The sequence below is a fragment of the Nannospalax galili genome, unplaced genomic scaffold (assembly GCF_000622305.1).
Source record: "Nannospalax galili isolate Female #2095 unplaced genomic scaffold, S.galili_v1.0 scaffold629, whole genome shotgun sequence".
NCBI lineage: Eukaryota > Metazoa > Chordata > Mammalia > Rodentia > Spalacidae > Nannospalax > Nannospalax galili.
Genome location: NW_008360323.1, coordinates 1089652 through 1098925, shown reverse-complemented (window position 1 = coordinate 1098925; position 9274 = coordinate 1089652). Strand labels below are relative to the sequence as shown.

General features: G+C 40.7%; 1 pseudogene; it reads right to left on the bottom strand.

The window, feature by feature from the left end:
• Positions 1 to 8384: 8384 nt before the first annotated feature.
• LOC115068811 lies at positions 8385 to 8892 on the bottom strand (annotated as a pseudogene).
• Positions 8893 to 9274: the final 382 nt, after the last annotated feature.

Below are 9274 nucleotides of genomic sequence, written 5' to 3'. Positions count from 1 at the left end.
AATTAACTCAGCTGGATTGAGTATGGTTGTAAGACATCCAAGGTCAATGTAACCATCTGTGACAAGATCAGTCAAGTTTGAAAAGAGAGAGAGAGCTGTGTGTTCCAGGCACTGAGAGGAATGTGCTCTAAACACAGGCAAAGGGTTGTACTGAGTTGGATAGTCATTGGTAACATGGAAAAATATAATGTGTGAGGCTTAGTGTCCCTCAGCTCAACAACGAAGCACTCGAGATCATTCTCAACAGCAGAGCCAGCTGTGCCTACAGAGGTAGCCACATTCCTAAGGATAGTGTTCTTTGGGTTCCTGGCATGGTTTACCTGACTCCACACTTCTACCTGTGCCTTGTATGGTATTTTCTTTCTTGGTTTCTTTTTCACTATAGCAATATTCAGAGTGATGAGGGGATGGAAGGATAACTTGGCCCATTGGTGGAAAAGAGCTCTTCAGGGAAAGAGTCACAGATCTATGGGTGATTCTCCGCAGGGAGCCCCACTGGCTGTAATGCTTTAAGGGGAGTCATAGGCTTTTCATCATCCCTGCATGCTTTCCGTTCCATTTCTCTATGATCCAGATGTGTACTTGAGATTTATAGTTGTTTACTTGGGAAGGAAAAATTCATATGAAACAGGAAAAGAATTTTTCATATAAAGAATAAATATTTGTGCTCTAGATGGAGAAACCTTGGCGGAGCTCATTTTCTGCCACTGGCTGAATGTCTGGTACATAATAATGACCTTCATTCATGCACTAATGGACAGGATGGGCCCTCTGCAGAGCACAGGCAAGGCATCATTTTAATTCTCAAAAAACCTTGCAAAGTAGACATTGTTAGTGTGTTGGTGAGGATGCAAAAACAAGCTTGCTTCAATCTATTTTTCCTAAACAAGAATACATATTTTTAATTTTGTAAAGGGGTTTTAGACACCAGTTTTTGTGTTCAAGTGTGACTCTAAGCTTCTCTTCAAAAGGCTGCTGGTTCATCTGGGTTAGGACTCCTTAGGCCAGTGTTGTTGCTCTGTAGTAAGCCTGCCTGTGTGTCCATCCATCCTTGGAATATGTGGCTACCTTCTTCAGGACTTTGTGCATGCTGGATAAGCATGCTCCCATTGATGCATCTGCAGCTTCTGAAGTTTCCTCTACATTGCTTGCAACACATACATTATTTTTTAATATTTTATTTATTATTTTTATTTTATGTGTCTGAGTGTTATGCCTTCATGCATATGTCTGCCCATGTCTTGCAATGCCTGCAGAGGTCAGAAGAGGGCATTGCATTCCCTGGAACTGGAGTTAAGAATGGTTGTTAGCTGCCATAAGTCCTCTGCAAAGGCAGTCAGTGCTCTTAACACTGAGCTATCTCTCCAGCCCCATGTACATAATTTTTTTTGCAAATGAAAATTTATTTTTTGAGACAGGATTTCCCTGTAGCCCCAGAAAGCCTGGAACTCACTATGGAGACCAGGCTGGCCTGCCTCTGCCTCCTGAGTGCTGGGACTAAAGGCGTGTACCACCAATCAAGCTTTGGAAATTTTTTTTTATATTGTGAATAAGTTTTTGGCCCTATCATTCATACATGTGAACTATGTACATAGCTAATTAAGAATTGGTTTTCAATATTTGGTTTAGGTACAGAATTTTATTATTTAATATATTTGTATACGTGTCTCTTTATTAATAAATTTTGTTCTTTGACAATTTCACACATGAACATGATACACTCTGGTTATTCTCCCCCAGGCCCCAGACCTTTTCTTATCTCCCTCTCACCTAGGCCAACCTCCCTTCTTCCCTACAAATCTTTTCCATATTCTTGACATTTTGTTTTGTGTGCTAGTGTGTGTGTGTGTGTGTGTGTGTGTGTGTGTGTGTGTGTGCATGCTTGCACATGTGCATGAATGTTTATGTGGAGGCCAGAGGCTGATGTCACATATCTTCCTCAACTGCATTTGTGACAAGTTCTTTCACTGAACCTGACACTCAACATTTGGCTAGACTGCCAAGCCAGCAAGTTCCAAGGATCCACCTGTCTCTTCCCACCAGCACTGGGTTTAGAGATGTGTGCCATTATGCTTGGGCTTTTTATGTGGGTCCTAGGGATCTAAACTCAGGTCTTCAAGCTTACACAACAGATCTTTACCAATGGAGCTATTTCCTTAGCCCCTATTTACTTATTTTTTAATGCTGCGTAGCCCAGGTTGGCCTTAAACTTGCAATCCTCCTGCCTCAACCTCCAGAGTGCTTGGTTTACAGGATTGTGTCATACAATATATAAGTTTAAAAGTTGAGAACCTAGCACCATTTCTTTATTCTCAAGATTCATTTTTCCTTCCTTGCAGTGATTTCCTCTCTTGGAGTGTCTGTCTTCTGGTTAGCATGTTGCACTTTGTTACTGGAGGACCAATGTAGATCAGTGACTTAGAGGAGATTTCTTGGAGGTTGAACTTGAGTCAGACCTTGAAGGGAGAATTTGGACTGTTAAGGAGGTAGGGAGAAAAATGAAGCATGAACCTCAATTAGTTTCAGTTGCTGACACAGAGGACAGAGCAGAAGCCCTAATGGAAAGGGGAGGCGATTTCCCTGTCTGGGGCAGATGGGTACATCATTTTAATGCAAGAAGCATATGAAATGAACACAGGAATTTGTGGAGTTGGTACAGTATCGTTAGCAGTATTTGAGTTTGGATATATCTTTGAAAAGCATCCATTCCAAGCATTATATTTTATAGATGAGACAAGGATGCAGAGTGGTGAGGTAATGTTCCCAGGGTCTCATGGGCAACTAATGGCAGAGAGTCTTTCACTGTTTCTCCTTTGTGCATTCCATCTTTCTGTTTGGCCTAAGCACGTGCATGATGCCACTAGCAGGTAAAGGAACTCTGCCACGAGTTCAATATTTTAGGTGGTTGCAAGTTTTCAGGATGTATTGAATAGGGAGAAAATGAAAAGTCACAAGGAGAGAGTATATTATACCAAAGGCTTGACATATATATAGTAGCCTTGAGACAAGAGAGATAAACAGATATGTTGAAGGGAAAGTTGGCAGAAACCAAATCAGGGCCCAGAGAAGATACAGGCAGTGTGCAGGTTTAAACTTTGGGTTTAGAACACACCCTCTTTTAGTTGTTTACAAATGTACATTGGTGTCTGTTGTTCCAAGTGATGGATTTCATAATGGCATTTTCATTCATATATCACATTTTTTATCATATTTACCTCATTACCTTTTCCCATCAACTCCCTCACTCACCTGCCTCCGATCTTCTCTCTCCTCCCATCATCCCTTCTACTTTCAAGTCATAAATATACAAACTAGTTCCACATGTGAGGAGAAATGTATGGTATTCTGAGCCTGGCTTATTTTGCTTAATACAATGATCTTCAGGTTCATACATTTTTGTATGTAAATGATATGTTTTTGTTCTTTATGGATGAATAAAACTCTATTGTGTTCTTATAGAATAATGTCAGGAACTTAAAAGGAACAGATTTTGAGTCTTGGTGTAGAATGCTCATTAAACAGATGGTGATAGACATTTAGAGACTCTCTCCCTTCTTTCCCTCCCTCTCTCCCTCCCTCCCTCCCTTCTTTCTCCTCCTTCTCTTCCTCCTCCTCCTCCTCCATCTCTTCCTCCTCCTTCTCTTCCTCCCATCTCATGGCCCCCTTTCCCCCTCCTCTCCCTCCTCCTCCTCTCCCTCCTCCTCCTCCTCCTCCTCCTCCTCCTCCTCCTCCTCCTCCTCTCCCTTTCTCTCTCCACCCCACTCTTCCTGTGAATATTTATTGAGTGTAAACTGTGAGCTGCTGTACTAGGTTCTGGGGGCTCACTTGTAATCATGCTAGATGTGCCCGGAAGGAGCGCTCCTTTTATTCTAGTGTTTCCTTGTGGGGAAATATGGCCTTATGTGAAAGACACACCTTGGACCCAAAGTGTTTATAGGAGGTGGTATGGCAAGGAAGGAGACCTCTTAAAGACAGGGTACAAAGTACTCAGTAGAGGTCTGGGGACAGTCTACAAACCTCTGGTTGTTGCAGGAAGATGTGTTACTAATTACTAACAGCTTCTGAGTTTTAAATAAAACCTCCTGGGAGGTTTCAACCCCCCCCCCACTTTTTTCAAATATAAAGCAATTCTTTGCACTAATCCCTACCCAGAGAACTTTCTGCCATTCAAGTGAATGGAATAAATGATTAAACAGGCTGTCAATGAGGTGAATATGTGTACTGACCCAAGATGAAAGGTGACAATCTCTGTGTTTAAAACATTCCCCTTGCCCACCAAGCCAACACTGGAATCTTTTGTTATTCTAAATTACCTGGATTCTTCAACCTTGGTCACAGCTCTACCAAGTGGAATTAAGTCTTAACTTTCTGTTTCTTGACCTCTCATTTTTATTTCTTTTTTTAACCCAAATTTAGACTTTCCTTTGCGTGAATTAGGATATAAATTTGTAATTAGGAGTAAATTTCTTTTCTTGAGATTGGGTCTCATGTAGCCTAGGCTGGCTTGGGACTTGCTGGGACCATAGGTATACACCATCATGCCTGGTTTTAAGCAACACTGAATGGAACCCAGGGCTTTGTGCATAGTAGGCAAGCAGTCTATCAACCAAGCTGTATCTCCAGCCCCTAAATTAGGAAATACTGATGAATAAGATCCATAGAGGGCATAAGAAAATAACCTCTTGAGGTTATATAGCAAAAGTACTTATCAGCGGTTAAGCAAAAATCTTGTTGAATAATGACAAATACTAATTGAATTAGCATTGATTCACACCTTCAAAGCTTTGTTTACTAATTTATCATAATCATTTGTTAAAATAAAAATTGTAGAAGCTTTATTAAAAGCAAATCTACGTGTGTGTGTGTGTGTGTGTGTGTGTGTGTGGTATGTGTATATAGAATTTATCTTAATGATTAAAGCTCTTGGTAGTCTCCAAAAATGTCCTCTAGGGTGTGCTGTGTACTGAAAAGACCCCTAGGTTCTCACCCTCTGAAAGACCGCAGGGACCCATGATTTGCTGTCCCCAAGGGCAGGCAGGAGCAATTCTATATACCTTTTTCAGCTCCGCCTACTTTCTGTGCTCTTCCCATATGATTGCATGTGTGCCTTCTCCTCCCTTCTTCCCTCTGGAGATGACTGCTTTACCCATACCTCCTTTCACTCTTTACCTATATGCCTGTCTATGCTCCCATTTTCCTTTCCTAGGACACAAAGGATCTTAGACTGTTGTTTATTTTGTTCCAGTATGCGTGTACTTTAGTAACTCTTTGGATGGCATTACTTCCTGTATGCTTGAGTCCATAGTGGGATGGAGGAAAGTGTTCCACTGTGTCCTCCATATCTAGCCAGTAGCAACATTTGTACCAGGAACATATTGAAGGTAAGCTGCAGATGGTGCAAGTCTCAGGCCACAGCAGCAACTCTTGCTTTCTTCCGAAGTGTGAGACATTTCCAACCACTGACCAACTCAGTACCAAAGCAGCAGTAACTCTTGAAAATTAAATCAGGCAAGATTAGAAATCACCTTTATAATCTGTAATCCTCATTCTTCTCGACTTCAGAAGAGAAAGCTGAGAAGTTGCATCATTTAATGAGACATGAATATAATCCACAGTTGATCTGATGCCATATAAACCAATGTGTGTGTTACTGTTTTTTCAGAGTGAGAGATGAGAATTACATTATGGAGTTACTTGGAAAAAATCCTTCAAATTTTATTTAATAATGAGTCAGACTGTGGGGTCCACAGGCCTTCTGCCTCATGAATATTGCCGTTACTTTGACATAGAACTAAAAGGAAGTTTCTATCATAATATAGGTAAGTCAATATGTTCTAACTGGACCCAATTCAATAATTAAATATACAAATCTAACTCCATCATATAACCTTACTATTCAAAGACCTATCCAGACATTCAACCCTGCTCAAGGCCACTAACTGTTTCCTCCTGCCTGTCTTTGTTTTTCTTTTCTCCCCCCCACTTTTTGAGGGGGGAGGCTCGCTCTCCTTTCTCCATCCCTACTTCCCTTGCTCCCTCACCAGACTCCATCTCTCTTCTCTCAACAGAAAGTCTGTCTTCCTATGGTATGGCTTCATGCCAGAAATAATGGAAATTCTGGAAAATTTTCTTGTGGTTAGAGGTGAAGCCAACAGCAAAGGAAGCCTGTCCTTCCCTCTCCTCCCCTCCAAACACCCTCCGCCCCAGCTATGCACTTTGGCTCAGTGTAGGGAGTTCACAAATTGTGGCTAGAAGATCAGAGAGATTCTTGTTGGCTTTGCTGCCTAATGTGTACTTGGACACAGCAAACAGGGTTTCTGGGGGTCTTTGAGGATGGGAAAGCACCAGGCAAACACAATTTTTCCTTAGAGAGAGCAGCTGAGCATCAAAGAAGGGTCTCTAAAGATTTTAAGGTTCTCCCATTGGATCTTTGGCAAACATAGGGGCCCAAATGGAAGAAATACCTCTATAACTTATTGGCCAACCTGGCCCTATTAAAATCATGCCTTGTGGGTTTGTGTTTGTCCCTTAGAGAATTTCCAGGACTCCTGAAATGTTTGTGGGTAACCTGGCATTTCCTTAGTGACCGGGCTGCAGAGATCCTTAACCAGTCTCAGGGACCTGTGTCTCTGTGAGTGACAAACACATTTGTGTGAAAATGGGTCACAGGAAATCCTTGGAAATTCCTGAGCCATACATTTCCTATGAGGTACAAATTACAACTATAAGAACTAGGGTATGGTTTAGAAGGTGCAAAAGTCAATCAAACCAGGAGTGAGTTTGCAGCTCTCATTATCTGGCTTATTCAAGAAACCAATCTACTATTATTTGTTGGTGTAGGCCCATGGCATGGGAGATCAACTACCATTTTCTTACTTTTCTGTGATGTTGAAGAGAAAAGTCTTCTGAGGCTGACCGGAATTCTCGGTGTCTCTCGGCAAATAAAATGATGGTTAAATGGTTAATATTGTGAATGGAAACTTAACTTTTCCCAGCATATGCTAAGCCAAAATTCCATCAAGGAAATCTGTGGTTTTCTTTTGGGGTAGATTAGAAAGATCACTTTTGTGTTGGCCACAACTCAAGGACACACTTGTGTGCATGGAAACATTTTTGAGGTCCAAAACCTTCCTCAATTTCAGTGTGATCAGCATATTCCTCATTCATAGATCACATCGTGATGACACTGTTGACTTACATAACAGGTGCTTGCTACAGATGGACCTGATCCTTTGTTAGGTAGTGAGGAAATATGCTAAGAAAGTCCTAGATTCCTGCCCCTTTCAAGTGCACAGCCATTGGAGAACAGGAAGGGTCCTTCTGATGCCGTATTGTGGCCTCAGACTCCAGAACCTGGATGATAGGGATGTTCCTATCCATCTCTCATCCAAGCCATTGTGACATCAGCAGTAACTGAATCAAAGCATACTGGAACCTAAAAATTTACAGCCACTTTTGAAAGAGATATATCTTTGCTCTGGAAATTGTCATTGAATATGTTAAAGCTGTAATGAAATGCTTCTTCTAATCATGTGGTTATTAAATAAATAATTTTAAAAAAGAAAGATAATTATACTACTTACATTACAGGATTTTGTGAGGATTAAAAGCGATAATCAAAAGTATATAGAACAAAGTCTGACCTGTAGGACCATCCAATAAAATTTTTAATTTAAAAAAAAGCACCAGGAACATGAAAGAATATTGAAGACACAGCCTTAAGCTAGGAAAATGCTTACTTCATGAATGAAGTTGTGGTTCAGGTAGATAGAGGGAGAATGAAAAGAAAAGCCAGGGAAGTTCATTCTCTTTAGATTCTGACACTGACATGTCTGTATTAGGGCAGCTATGAGTTGTTCAGGAGGTCAGCAAGCATGACAATTTGAGATGAAGTGCTGGGTGTTTTGACCTAGGAGGGTCCTGGCAGACTTTGGCATCAATAAGATGGCCGGTGGGTCTTCTTCACCAGGAAATAAAGACTATTGTGTCCCCACTAAACCGTTCCTTGGGATATTTATTTTTCTTTCATGGTTTGTCCATAATGAAAAATGTAGACATTATTTTGGGTTGGGGAATGAAGCCATGAATGACCTACTAAGTGGTCTTCTCAGAGTCTATTTATAAATGTCACTTTTTACATTGAAAGAACCTTTTGGATAGTGTCAAAATTGGTTTCTTCACACCTTTTCCAATGTTTGAATTCTTTAAATCTGTTAATGAAGAGGTAATGATAGGAACCTGAGGCCTGGTGGTGGAAGTCATGGGCTATGAACTCAGAAGCCCGGGCTGGGAGCCTGGCCACTTGTGTGAAATCAGTTAGTATCTTTGGGTTCCACATATATCAAAAGTAGAGCAGGGTTAGAGGCCTATCAGTGTGCTCACAGCTATGCGAGGCCCATCTTTTCCAGGATGCTGTATGGCACCATCCTCCTCCTGCCACAGGTTGGCCTACTCGATAAGTCTTTCTTGTCTTGAATGCCCCACCCATCAAAACTTGTCCAGGATGAAATAGGCTTTCTCAAAACTGGGTAAGATTTCTTATTCTCACAGGTAGCTAAAACACTTGTCCATGAGTGCCACCTATCAGTGGGTGAGCTCCAGTGTGATCAGCTCCTTGCTTTTCTTGGCTTTTGTAGACTTAGCAGTAGAGACTGGTGTATTTCTTGACAACTTTGAGATCTCTTCACTTCAGGAAGCTGCACATATTGGGCTTACAAGCCAGAATGACCACATAAGCTCTCAAACTGTCTTTTTTCTCTCCTTGTCTAAGGTGACCAGGTACCATTTTTGCATCCCAGTTTTTCCCTGTTGTAGTGTCAACCCCCTGGACAGTAGCATCAACCGCATCTTCCTGTAGTCAGTCTCTGGCTTGGTGCAAACCTGTCTGGTCATGGTAGAAGCTAGCTCTCAGTTTTCTTTTTATTTTATTTCATTTGAACTATTTAGAGAAACAAAAGGAAATTTAAAAATATTTATGCATCTTTTATCCAAGATGTTTAAAAGATGTTATTATTTTGCTATATTTGTGCCACATCTTTTCTTTAAGAAGGAATATTATTACTTTGCAAGCAGGATTTATTCTTTCTGACTAGATTTTTATTCTTATACATACATATTCTCACCATATATTTTTTAATTTTTAAATGTACATAAAGAGTATGCAGTGAATTTCCTTTTGCTAAACTTTATATTTTCCAGATTCATCTACCTTATCAACTATACAACCATTCATTCACTTTTAACAATGGCTTATTCTCCTATATGAACATATCAT